Below are 14,316 nucleotides of genomic sequence, written 5' to 3'. Positions count from 1 at the left end.
TCATTGAAAAACCTGATCAACTTTTCGGGTATGGTATATGTGCCTATGGATTTGTTAGCAATATGGATCGTACCTAAGACGGTTAGAGTGTGGTAGGTAAACTGGTATGCTTAATGGGCGTTGGTTGGGTGGAGGGTTAGTCGCTGGTACACCCTGTATACATACCTTGCCAATACCTAGAGAGTATATCAGAACTGAGTTCTGACCTTGCATTAGATGTACTAGGGGTGTGGAGGGTTAGCCGCTGGTACACCCTGTATACATACACCACTAGTGCATCGGATGTAGGTCTTAGATTCGGACTGCACTTTAGTTGTAGAAAGATAATTGGATTTAAAGTCGAATTTAAGTTGAAATGGATATGTTATCTATCTTGCAAGCTATCTTTCATGTATTGGATTCATTATGTGTATTATTTATGTGTGATACATTAATTGAAGGTTTTCTATACACTAACACGAGTGTGCTGGAGAGTATGTAAGCGAGATTATCGGACAACATAAATCGCGACCGGACAATCGACTGCTTCTTCTTTCTAACGACATAATCGTCTTTTTTCCTATATAGAAAAATGGTGCGAACAAGAGCAAACCCAAATGTTCAGGCTCAAGCTGTTCAAGGAGGCCGAGGTAACCCAAGAGGTGGTCATGGAGGTCAACAAGAAAGAGGTTGTGGTAGAGGCCGTGGTGGTGGCACGGGTCATGTCAAAAATCCCAATTTGGCCACTATCTTTGCTGAATAGTTGGCAGCCTCAATGCCAACTATTGTGGAATAAGTGACTACCGCAATGGGTGTTGTCCCAAATCATAATCAAGGAGGAGCACCAGAAGTTGTAGAGGAACTAGTGGAAGTTGGGCCAGAGCAAGTGAATCAAGAACAAGATGACTTTAACCCCGAAGTGGAGTGTTTGTGGGGCTGGGGCCTAGGAGGTACCCAAGGAATGATGACTATGAATAGTATTGAAGGGGATGCACATACAGTGAATTCAAGAAATGTGGCCCGCCAGATTTCAGTGGGAAAGAAGGAGCAAGAGTATTTATGAAGTGGTTGGAGAATATGGAGGCTGTAATGGATATAAGTGAATGTACACCACACCAGAAAGTGAGGTATACTACGGGATCCTTTACCAATGATGCACTGTCTTGGTGGAACACATTGCTAGGGTCTCGTGGGAGAACTGCCACTTTAGAGACACCATGGGATCAGTTTAAGGAGATGATGAAGAGTCGTTTTTGTCCATTGAATGAGATGCAGAAGATTGAGCAAGAGTTTTGGCACCATACAATGGTAGGAGCTGGGCATGCAGAGTATACAAGCAAGTTTAAGGAGTTAGCTAGACTAGTTCCCCATTTGGTGACTGCTGAGTCAAGGTTGATTGAGAGATACATCTATGGCCTCATCCCTCATATTCGTAACACTATGACTGGCATTCCTCCCTCATATTTGTTATGTGCTTTGGATACTTGGTTGATTGAGTGGACACGTGATTTTTACTGTGTCACACAAGTTGTGCCGTAAAGAAAAATGATGATTACTTTTGCATTAAAAAGGTTGAAAAGTTTTCTCAAATGTGGGGTCCATAACCGTCCTTGCATTAAATGCGGACGTATACCCAAAATTATTTCTGATTTCAAACCCGATCAATATTACTTTTATTAAAATATTAATTTCAAAATTCTTTTTATTTTATTTACAATGGAAAACCTTTTGTATTTCATTGTAGATATAAATATCATTTATCGAAAATCATTCCTTCATATACTTCATTTTTCATTTACTTCTCAATCATCATTCTCTCTCTAGCATTTTCTCTTCATTTCTATTCTTCATTCTAAATTTCCAAAACCCTAATTCATTCATTCATTTTCTTCATCCTCGATCAAATGGCAAAATCTTCATCTTCTTCATCTTCATTTCTATTAATTTTCGCTTTTGATTATGATCCTCCCAAGCCGGTCAAGCACAGTTCGGCATGGCCAAAAGGCTTTGAACCTAAAACTATTAGGTTCAACATGAACAATTTCAAAGCATCTCTTAACGCCAAGAATAAAACTCTGAAGGGGAGAATAAACAATTTTCTTGAAGAATCCCCACTCTCTTATTCTCTGACTGTAGATCCAGAATCTCTATATCATCGCTATCTTCTTGAATTCTGGTATACTGCTGAGGTCAGCAACGATGATAAATCCATTGCTTTCTCTCTCAAGAATGGCACCAAGAAGTGTGTCATTACTCTGGATGGGTTCAGAGAGGCCCTCCATTTAGATTACTTGAGGCTACCCTTAGTCTTTGCCAAACGACTGAAGGGAATTAATTTCAGAGAAGTTTTACTGGCCACTGGGCATGACAACATGGTAGATGTCGATGGAAACTTGAAGACCTCCGGGCATATCTTTCTGTCACATAGTTGAGTGCCTTGGTGGGAATTATGGTGGGTTGGATCAAATATCCTTGGTCCAAGTTGAGTTGGGATATTATTTGTAAAATGGGATCAATGTGGACTTCGCTGAGATACTCTTCTCTCAGTTGTTAACAAAGTTGAAGGGAAAGCGAAGTACCCACATTGCTTTTCCCAAATTTCTGAGCATCTGCTTCATCAATATTATGGGAGAGGCGTATGCAGATGAGAGACTGGAGTGTTCAGCCACATAGTTCTGCAAGGATCTTTCCAAGGCGTCTACTTCTGATGCAGAACCTGAACTGTCTGCTGCAATGCTTCAGGTACTAAACAAAACTGAAACATCATGACCGGCTAGCTCAGAAAGATCACTGGGTGGGTCACAAAAAAATGTGAGACCCACTGGTGGATCTAGTGGCAAAATGTTACACTTGTTCAAACCCAAAACAAGTGTTTTTACCCAGCCACTTCTTCCTTCCATTGACCAACCTGAGGATCTCCCAAAAGACTCCCCAGGATCTCCAAAGGGCTTGTTAAAGTGACGAAAGTTTAAGTCATCCTCACAGCCCAAGGATGATAGTACCCAAGCTCAGCCTTCTGGATCTTCCCAACAAGATCCAAAAGATAGTCAAAAGGGAAACACACAAGCAACCATCTCCAAAGCTTCTTTAGGAGGAAATGGTGAAGATAATGTAAGTGTGCCAACCCAACACACATTAGAATTTGAGTCTACACGTGCACTCCCTATAACTTCACAAATCTTACACTCTTCTATTGCACAAACTGTTGATACTTCTTAGGTGACACGTGGAGAAGTTGAAGTTTCAAACTCTGCGGCCAATGAAGAGGTTCTTGATGATGGCACAAGATCACTGAGGTAACCCCAGTATCTGCTGTTGCTGGCGAAGAAGCTTCAGCTGAGCTAATTTCTAAAGCTGGTGATGATGCATCTGCACCTGCAGTTGTTGAACCTATAGCAGCTTCAGGTACCAGTGATCTGAACCTAGGCAGGTCTGACCAGACTGCAGTTTTGACTGACCTCTACGAAGAAGATGAGCCAACTCAAGGGAATCTTGATTCCTTTGCTGATTTTGAGTTTAATGAGGGACTCTTGGAGGAGAATCAGTTTTCTGATTCAGAGCCAGCCTTCAACCTCGCAAACGCCCATCCTTCCCCAGAAATCCAAAATATTGAACAACTATATCGCCCACCACCAACATCTCATCAACATCCTTACTTTCCACGAGGCTCAACACCTGCTTATATCATTTCACCAACTTTCCAACCATAACCTCAACATCTTCACCTACAAATTCACCAAGTTCCAAGGCCATTAAATTATGATGAGCCAGCAGAAAAAGTGGTGGACTCTGACACTGAATCTGAGGGTCCATCTGAAGTTCAATTGGAGAAAACTTTGTCTGGCCTTAGAACTCTTCCCTTTATTGCTTCTGCTTCTACACAATCACCTCCTCCTTTGAGTGTGGAAGCACAGTTAGAGAAAACCAATGCGGAAGTCCAAAGTCTACTTCTTCAGGTTGAGGGCTTAACTAAATCTCTAACTGCCAACACTAAGTCCCTGGCTGATATACAAGGTGCTCAAGTCTTTCTTGGCACTGAATTAACAAAAGTTGCTGGAAATGAGGGATTAGTGTCTAGGAAGCTAAATGAGTTGGTATATTCTTGCAACAACATTAGTAAAACCATTCGGGAAGCCTTCAAAATGACCAAGATGGATGGTCAGAGTTTAGTTGTTGCAAACTTGACATCCTCAGTACAAAGAAGTTATGCTGGAAGTCGGGAAGGAGGTTAATGAGTTAGTAATGAAGCCAAGTGTTGATAACCTTGCCCTTGGTTCTTCTATTGGTGAAAATGTTTTGGAGAAACTGAAGTTCTGAATTGTCTCAAAGTCTCATCTCTCAGATTCAGGTTTCAGTGGCTGCAAAAGTTGAAACGAAGGTCAAAATTATGGTTGTTGAACTGACAAAGGATACAAATGAGAAGGTGGACAAAGCTGTTAATGAAGTTAAAAAATCTGTTCAAAACCAGAGCAAACAATTAGATGAAATTCTGACCTTGCTCAAGAAAGAGCCAAGTGTTGTTCCACCTCCTCCTGCTTCGTTTTCTAAAGAAGATAGAAAGCTGCTGAAAGATATAACTGAACAAAAAAGTCTAAACCTTAACTCCTCATTCAGGTTTAGGGCTCAGTTCTCCACTATAAGCAAAGGCATTTCTGATTGCCTTCAGCAGCAGAGTTGGGAACCTCTTAAAGGCATGCAACATGCCATTGAACTTTACTCGAAGATGCCTGCAGAGGTCCCAAAGGGGGAAATGTGCCTATTGGCTCCCTTGCACTCAAGAATTAAGTGAAGCAACAAAGAAAGATGCTGAGATTGAAGCAAGTGCCAATGCACAAGTTCAAGAGGAACAACACTCTAAGAAGGAAACTGAGAAGAAGAAGGATAAGGGCAAGGCCCCGGTTGTTGATGAACCCAAGTCTAAAGATTCTAAGGGTTTTGGACTTGTGGTTGGTAAAAATGTGGATGAATATGGCTACCCTTTGCCTGACCTTTCTACTGATGAAACAAAACTGAAGGCATTGCAGAGGAAGGTCTCCAATCAGTTCATTACCTGGACGGAAAACAAGGAAAAAGAAAGGGCACAACATCTTTTGATGGGGTCCCTTGATCACATTGATGTTGCCTCTTTGGGTCTTTCATTGGAAAGATACTTAAAGATTCAAAATGATCTTAGAGTGCAGAAGGCATTGACTGAAATAGGAGACTATGAGTATGAAATGCAGTATTCTCCCTTAGAACATAAATTGGACCATCTCACCTTCAAGTTATCTGTTGAAAATCTTGTAAAGAATATGAAGGTTGAGATGGATATCAAAAAGAGAGAAATTTTGTCCGAAGTTCTTAAGGTTGGGAAGCAATTGAATAAGCCATCAAAGTGACTGGACCTAGATCATCTAGAAAACATGCTCGTGATGCTGATCTCTCAACATTTAAACTAATCTCTGAAGTTGTGGCTCAAATCCAGAACAAGCATGAAAAGGATCAGTATGAGCACTACATGAAGCATAGATCCAATCCAGCCAAAATAATTGATGTTGATGTAATAAAGGAGGATGGATTAAGATTGTTTGATTTGGTTGTCAAAAGAGAAAGGAGAGCAGCTGAAGAGTACAATCAGGTTTCAGTGCACGAGTTTGGGATTTCTGAACATTGGAAGATGATCCAAATTTTGAAGTCAAAGCCTAAGTCTAATCTTATTGGTGCATGGTTGTCAGGAATTCAACAGAAGATGAAGGCTAAGGTTGAGATTGAAGAAATATTGTTTGGAAAAAAGGATCATTCTCCACTGAAGAGGATAGCTGCTGATGCACCTTCTGGTTCGAGGCCTGCAAAGAAGTAGTTTACTCTTTCAGTTTATTATGTACTTGTCTATATTTTCTTTATGTACTTGTAACAAACTTTGCATTTCAGTACTGTATATATGTTGCAAGTTGCATTTCACAAGTAGATGATAGGTTTAAGTTAGAAAAATGACATGATAAATTCTAAGACATCAATGATCTATAAGATGTCCTTAGAAAACTCTCACAACTTAAACAAAACTTGCATTTTCAGACTTACAAACATGTATAGATAGAAGTCTGAAATGCATGAACTTTTTCCGAACAAATAGGGGAATTTGTTGGGTCGAAAGTCGACCGAGTATAGCTTGTTCAGAAAAAGCTGAAGCTCGGTGAAAAATACTTGTACAGAATTCTGAAGTCATTCAGAATAAGTTCACTGAAGCTTCACTTCAGATCAAGATCAACCGAAACTGACGACATTCATTCAGAAGTCGAAGACTGAAGAAAGGGAATCATCTCAGAAGCAGAGCTCAGATAAGATTCTACCTGATCGAAGACTGAAGCATCTCAGTGTAAAGTACTTACAACACTTTACACTTATTACGAGGAAGCCTTTTTGCTTTTTCTCTTTTTATCCGGTTTTTTCCATAAGACCTGGAAAAGTGATAGATTGAGTAAAAGGTTGGGAATAAAGTGTGAAACGTCACATCAAATGACTTTCACACTTAATCTTAACACATACTTTTAAGGAATCAATTTAAATTCCTTAAAATGTGTCCCAACCTAGTATTGTACGGCCAAGTCCACATCAGCATGGACTTTGGCTATAAAGACAAGGCTTCTCACAAATTTCAAGTTGTTGGAACTTTTGACATTGCAACTTGTGAGATATACTCTAAGTAATTATTACGAGTATTTCCAAGTTATTTATATCACTTGTATTTCAAGGTTGTTTAGATACTTTTACCTTTGTGATTATCTTTGTTCCGCAACAACCTTTGTATTTGTTTATATCAATAAATCAAATACATTGAAAAGTACATCGTGTCTCAATGTCGCATATTTGATTATATATATATATATATATATATATATATATATATATATTACTTATATAGTTTCAACATTTAGTTCTTGCAATTACTTTTAGTTAATTGTTCATATCCATATTTGGATCGTATACTGAACTTGTCCTTCAAGATCAGTTATACTTGCCAATCGGGTCTACTTGATATACTTATTATATTTAACTTACATCTTGTTGTAGGGACTCACATTTGGTATCAGAGCTTTAAGGTTAAAATTCATAAATTTTTACAACCTTTTGATCTCTCAAGATGTCTGGCACTTTAAATGAAGAAAGTAACCCTAATCCTAACCCTAATGTTAATGCCAACAATCCACCACCATTAATCAACAACAATATACCTGCTATACAATTAATCATTTTCTATATACATAGATATGCATCTATATACTACAATTAATCATTTTCTATCCTGCTATACTTTTATCCTCCATGAGGAGTTAACATTCGTCTTTTAATGTAACACAGAACAGCAAATAATCCTACTTGAACATAAAACATCTCATTCCATAGTTATAAAATCTGCTAATCACATATCAACCAAATATTTGTCCAAGTTCAGCATGTATACAACAAAATGTACTTCTAATTTATCAACAATCTACACATAACAATTTCAACTAATTTACACGGAATATCACGGCTAAATATCAACAAAATATTAAGGCTAGAAGCGATTACTATTCTACAACCACTTATACTGTCTACACACACATATATAGTCGGCCATCAGCATTTCCGTACACTGCTTATAAGTGATGATCTTTAATCATATCACATACTACTCATTCCTGGTCAATTGCGTTTCTACCTTTTAATAATTTCTTATAAGAAATTCAGCTATTTATTTTTAAGAATTCTCAAAATACAATGACCTTATCTGTTAATATATATAGGCATTTTGGCTATTCATTTTACATCACATATATGAACTCTACTTTCGGGGACTTAACAACTTGCTAATATAACGACATTCAATCATCATCAAACCTACAAAACTTTATTCATCTATTGCCCTCATACTAAATTCATGCTACAGGCAGTTAATTCAACTAACTATGCATATCATAACAGCTTAAGTTTAGATAACCCATACTCGATTACTCAAATTTCTTACACCACTACTACTCATAAATACGCAATTAATCATCCAAAAATAAATAAGCAGGGGCATCATAGCAGTTCGAAATCAACAACTAAGTTAACAACATAAAATAAATACTGCTAATCAAGCATACCATATTGATTTAAGTTCAAACAATCCTATCATGGATCATATAAATCCCTTAAACCACAGCTCTGATACCACTTGTTACGCCCGTTTTTTTAAAGGAAAACTTCATTTAACTTTTATAAATAAATATGTATTCAATAAATACATATCTATTTGACCACAACGAATGCGATTTTGTTTTAAAACAACCATATAAAAATTATAAATTTCGGCATGACCTCATCATAATGTCAACAATTAATACCTGCTAGATTCAATCAAAACAACCTGTTTATAAAGAACCAAAATACTTGACATGACTCAGTTTAATGACCACATTGCCAACTTAAAGATAATTACATATTTAGTTTCTCAATATGGGCTATTAATGTAACAAACATAATATACTGCTGTAATTTAAAGATAACACTTGCATAAACCTTCGGCAAGTGCTCATCCACGGCCTTGACTTTCCCCGTGCTCGTCCTATCCAATTGTTCATGATTCAAGATAAATCCATAAGCACCTACAGCATTATAATTAAAGGAATAAGCACATAACTTAGTGAATATATAAAGTAAATATATTAACCTTCTGCAATATATAAACTGCGTGTATATATATTAACCTTCTGTATTATATAAACTGCGTGTATATCGTACTGCGTGAGATAAACTGCATGATTGTCTGCAAATACATTCTTTTAGTTTTTCAATTATATGGACCTGACTACACGTATATATAGCCAACCTCCATATAATCAGCTCTGCCTGCTAAATATAAAAGGGTCACTTAATCAAAGTATAAGAAAGTAAATAGTACAGCTATATGCATTGAAGTATTAACTGTTATTCTTTAATGGTTTCCTTCTACAACGTCAATTCACATCCACAAAATTTGCACATTAGCCTTATATATCTGAATTTACATCACACAATCACATGAAAATCACATAACAATTAAAGCACATATGATTACATAAGATACAAACTTACACAACAAAACATCTAGATACACATAACTGCATGATTAACACAATTCTACGATCACATAACAACTAAAGCATGTGTGGTTGAATAACATACACAATTGCACAACCAACCATCTAAGTAACACATTGTTAATCCAAAAAACAACATGGCTATCACATTTCTAACCTACTTAGCGTTCTAGCTCACAAATAAGTCGATTCAGCCTTATAATTTCTTTAATATACAACATCAATGACCTAGATTCTACCTTTGGAATGGTCGTTATCTAAGGCCAATAACAGTGGTTAACTAGAAAACACTGGCTATTAATCTTCTAGCTGCTTAATTATTACCTAAAGTTACAACTATAATAAGGCTTCTTCTCATTACATTATCAGCTTAATATTGTTGATAACAACAAATTTTACCATTAACTTCTCTATTACATACTAATTACCATAATCTTATCAAAACAGAAATCTTATTGCTACGACTTATTTATCTTCATTATTTTAACAAATACCATATCACATAACTAAACAAGACTGCATAACAACTACTACTATATTAGTACCAACTGCTTCATTACATGAAATCGATCACACATATATAACCGGGTTCCACATAATTCTATGTTACAGCTCAATCATTTATTATTTAATTAGTAACAGCAATTTCGACACATATTTTCAACAATTGAAACAGCTAAACAAATACGACATTATATAACTATATTGATCATATGAAATCTCTTACGCACATGTAATCTGCCCTCATATGATCAACCTGTCAGTTTAAATCCTATATACTCACATGTGGTCTTGCTACAACATAGATTTGTATTCTTCGAAATCCTTGGTTACCTATCAACCAAATCCATATAAATCATCAATATTGAAACATATCGTCTTTTCTAAAAAAAATTTCTTTGCCTAATACTTCCCAAGCTAATTATTTTCACTTATTTATCATTATTTCATCATTACCTTACAAAATCATAATTTTTCTTAAACTTTTTATGGCACATAACGTGACACAAAAACTATCTCCAAATCTTACTAAATTTTAATATATGTTTCATAGTTGAGCCTAAATACTAAGAAATTAATATGAACCTAAACAGCCATCTTTTCTTGACCTAAAATATATTTATATAATTATTAATCAAACTAAAAATGTAAGAAATAGTACCTTAAAAAGATGATAATCAAAGCCTATAATTAATTATGAATGATTTGACATATTTGGTTTGACTCGAAACCCGCTTTTCCTCTTCTTCTTTGTCTAGCCGCTCGTCGCCATTCTTTTTCTTTTTTAGCTTTTGTTTTCTTTCTTTTTGTTTTGAAATGGTGATAACTAGGGATGAGTATGGATCGGTTTGGTTTGGTTTTTGGCTAAAACCGAAACCATAACCGATCCATTCGGTTTTTAGAAAACCTAATCCATTGGATTCGGTTTTTGTTCGGTTCGGTTTGTCGGTTTTTTGGAATGGTGATAACTATCATCTTAATTATATTTTATAGTTTGGAATTAATTTCCAATGTTCACTTTTAAGTCCCTCAATGTGTTTCTCTTTCCACATTTAGTCCTTTTCCATAGTTCTTACTTAACTCTTTGGATCGCAACTATCTAATCATAATTCTCTTAAATATTACGCCCGACATTTTATTTATGCGGCTTTTTAAATAACTCGGCATTTATTCATTTGATATATATTACTTTTAGTAATATAACAGTACTGCGAAATTTGAGGTGTTACATTATGGGTCTCAATATCTTTCTTGACGGTGTATGGGGGTGAGATGTAGACAAACCTTATCTCTATCAAGGTAGAGAGACTGCTTCCATGTTATATCTAAATGATAGAAAAGGATTTTCGGTCTCTATCCTGATATAAATGTGTTAACCACTTGATTCAACTATGATACTAATATATGTTATTAAAAATCCATCTAACAAAATGATACACATGGCACAATCAGTGAAGGAGGTCTACATCCTTATGCAAAATGTAATTCATTAATCTCTCTCCAAAATATATGATAGAATTATTAAGAAGACTAGCTTATTAAAATGACATATCTTTATAATTCGGAAAAACATATATTATCAAGGGTACGTTGCATTAAAATTTATATAACTTGAAAAAAAAGGATAAAAGTGGAGGCGTCTCCCTGCATGTTTCAGCAGATATGATCATTTCCTCATAAAATAAAGTTAGATATCTTTGTGCTAAAGAGAAACACAACATATATCAACATTACCTTAACGTACAGTGGAGTTGAAGGGTTAAGTGACACGCTATGGTGTTTTAGAGCAACAAATATATGAGAATGTCCTAAATTTAAATAATGCACCTATCCGAAAATGAATATCTCGATACAAACATATTTATCTCAGTTACGTTACTTGGCATAATCAAACGTCACATAAATAATTTTATAAATACACATTGTTTTGATGCACATGGACAATAGACTTAACATTTATAAGACACATATGAAGATAAATCAGTTCAGCAAATATTTAGTTATGAAAATAATATCTGTTAACTTGGAGTACCAATAGTTAACAAATAGTCGCTGTGGTGTAGTGGTTATCACGTTTGCTTTACACGCAAAAGGTCTCCGGTTCGATCCCGGGCAGTGACACATTTATTTGTTAATTATTTATTTTTTGTGACATTTCAATTTCATGATTCATCTGGGGTGGAAAAAAAAAAAATTTGCTTTCCAAAAATTAAGTTAGTTTTTCTCACTTTTGTCACTATGCAACTTGCTATTGCTACGTTGACTCATTAAATCTAAAGTGTCATCTAATTTGAAGTATTGTATTTGAATTAGGTGATGATTCGTATGGTACTCTTTTCATCGTACATCATTAAAAGTGTTTTAGGATATTGTACTATACAATAAGAGGCATTGAATTCATGATACCTACGGTATTCTCAAGTGCTTCGGCAGTTATCTCAATGCATGATTGATGAGTAGTTGAACGCCCGTAACACTTAACTACTTAAGTAGTACCCCTTGATTATATATGTTTACTAGATTATTGTCCTGCGTAATACGCGAATAAAATATATTTTTATACTTAAATATATTAAAAATACAATTTTTTTAAATAATAATTACCAAATTAAAATATTCAATTTCACTTTATTAACAATTGTTTTTTTGACCTTGATAATTTCACAAACACTTATTGTGTTGTTTATTATGTCTTATCGATGTCATTCGGATTTTCATGTTTATTCATAAAAAAATATCACACAAGTCACATTCTTTAGATGATGCCAAGGCATACAACCTTTTAAACCGAGTTGCGAGATTTTCACCATCAACTCAATGATTATTCCAGAATCTTGTCTTATTTTTACTCTCAACTCTTCTTTAATAACAGCTTAAGAGGGCTAGCAATCGAGTGTGCCTTGGAGAAAGAAGAACAAAGAAAGAAGAACATATATTTGCACATATATTATTACCATTTGTTTTACACTGGAAAGTAGACTCAGACCCATGAACCACATGTCATATTCATTTGGACATATAAATGCTAAATTAAGAGCATCCAAAAAATTAAAACCTAAACCACCCACATTTTACCTGATGTCTTCTAATCGATCCATTACATTTCATTTTTTGAGTTTGACCCCCCCCCCCCCCCTCCCCTTTTCCCTACCCCATGCCACCAAAAAAAATTAAATTGTGATCTTTATCAAGTGAAATAGAGAAAAATAACATTTCCAAAATACTTTCAATTGTCAAATTAGAATCCACTATAGACAACACATTGGTAGTGAGTTTAGATTTTATTCTATAATAACTATGCAACATTTATGAAATATAACCATGGATGGAGTCCCCACTCTAATTTTGGTACAATGTAAACTTTTTGAATGATATATCTATAATTTTGTTCCTACAAAATATTAATAAATAAAGAATACATATAAACGTCGACTTTGTTGACAAAAGCCTCTTCTTTAGAAGTACATCACTGGTGTTGGAAACATTAGTTTTGAGATAAACCTCACTATTGGTAGAGTAAAAAAAAAAGGTTGAAAAAAAAGGTTTTTTCTTTGTTCGAGTAAATGTACAGTGCATTGATAATATGGATGTATGTAAAAACGTTATATTTTTTTCAAATTCTTTTATAATATTAATCACAATAGTGATGCATATTTATAATCTAAATTATATATCATTAATTTCGATAATTTATTTTGTTTAATAGAGCGCAACTTATCCGTCACCACATACTCACCTAAGCTAAACTTAGCCTTCTCAACAATGTCGTTAATAATTTGACTAAACCCGACATTATTATTATTATTATTATATATATACATTTATATATATGAGGTGAGTCGATGGGTATCCAATTGTGGTACTGGGGCTAGGGTTCCATCCATTATTCTTTTTTATATTGTAGAATGTAGATACAAGGTAATATTCAATTTTACTTTATTGTGGTTTAAAATATAACTCAATATTTTTATTAATAAAAAAATGATCTATATATTTTAAATAAAACATATCATAAATATTTTAATTAAAATATGCTTTGTTTTATTTTATATCATATTAACTATTATTCTATTGGATAAAATATAACATAGATAGTATTATTATTAGGATATATATTAGTTATTGATTTATTGAATATATAATATTAATTATTATTTTATTCTATTAGATATATTAGCTCTAATTTTTGATTTCTTATATTAGAATTATTGGGTAAAAAGTGTAAATTTGTGATAGAAAACCAAAAGTGTAAATTAATTATATCATATTAACCATTATTATATTGGATAAAATATAAAAAAGATAATATTATTATTAGGATATATATTAGTTATTAATTTATTGGATATATAATATTAACTATTACTTCATTCTATTTGCCATTTACCAATATATATATAGGGAAAAGTGAGTGTGTAATTGTCATGTACGTAAGTTGGGTATATAACCACTCACATACTAGTTTTTAATATTTTAATATGATAGGCCCCATGTATTTTATGGATTAAAAAAACAAAATATGAGAGGTTCTATACCCAAGTTAGGTACATATATATATATATAACAAAGTCATAAATTTAATATTAAACAAATAGGAAACTCTGGATAGATTCCATTTTTGATTAAGTACCATTAGATCATATTTAATAATTTTATCTTTAATAAGTGATTATATTAATACTTATACTTTATATGATTAAACAAAAAATTTCCCTTTAAATCATGTACCATAAATAAAAATAATAATCATATA

The 14,316-nt window shown here is 34.1% G+C and overlaps 1 non-coding gene across 1 annotated transcript; it reads left to right on the top strand.

Moving 5' to 3' along the window:
* Positions 1–11,611: 11,611 nt before the first annotated feature.
* Positions 11,612–11,684, top strand: TRNAV-UAC. Its single transcript has one exon. It is a non-coding gene; the product is annotated as a tRNA-Val (tRNA).
* The last annotated feature ends 2,632 nt before the right edge of the window (positions 11,685–14,316 follow it).

The sequence above is a fragment of the Erigeron canadensis genome, chromosome 7, assembly GCF_010389155.1.
Source record: "Erigeron canadensis isolate Cc75 chromosome 7, C_canadensis_v1, whole genome shotgun sequence".
In the NCBI taxonomy this organism is placed as follows: Eukaryota; Viridiplantae; Streptophyta; class Magnoliopsida; order Asterales; family Asteraceae; genus Erigeron; species Erigeron canadensis.
The sequence above is the reverse complement of the archived record's forward strand: the minus strand, read 5'-3'. Positions and strand labels throughout refer to the sequence as shown.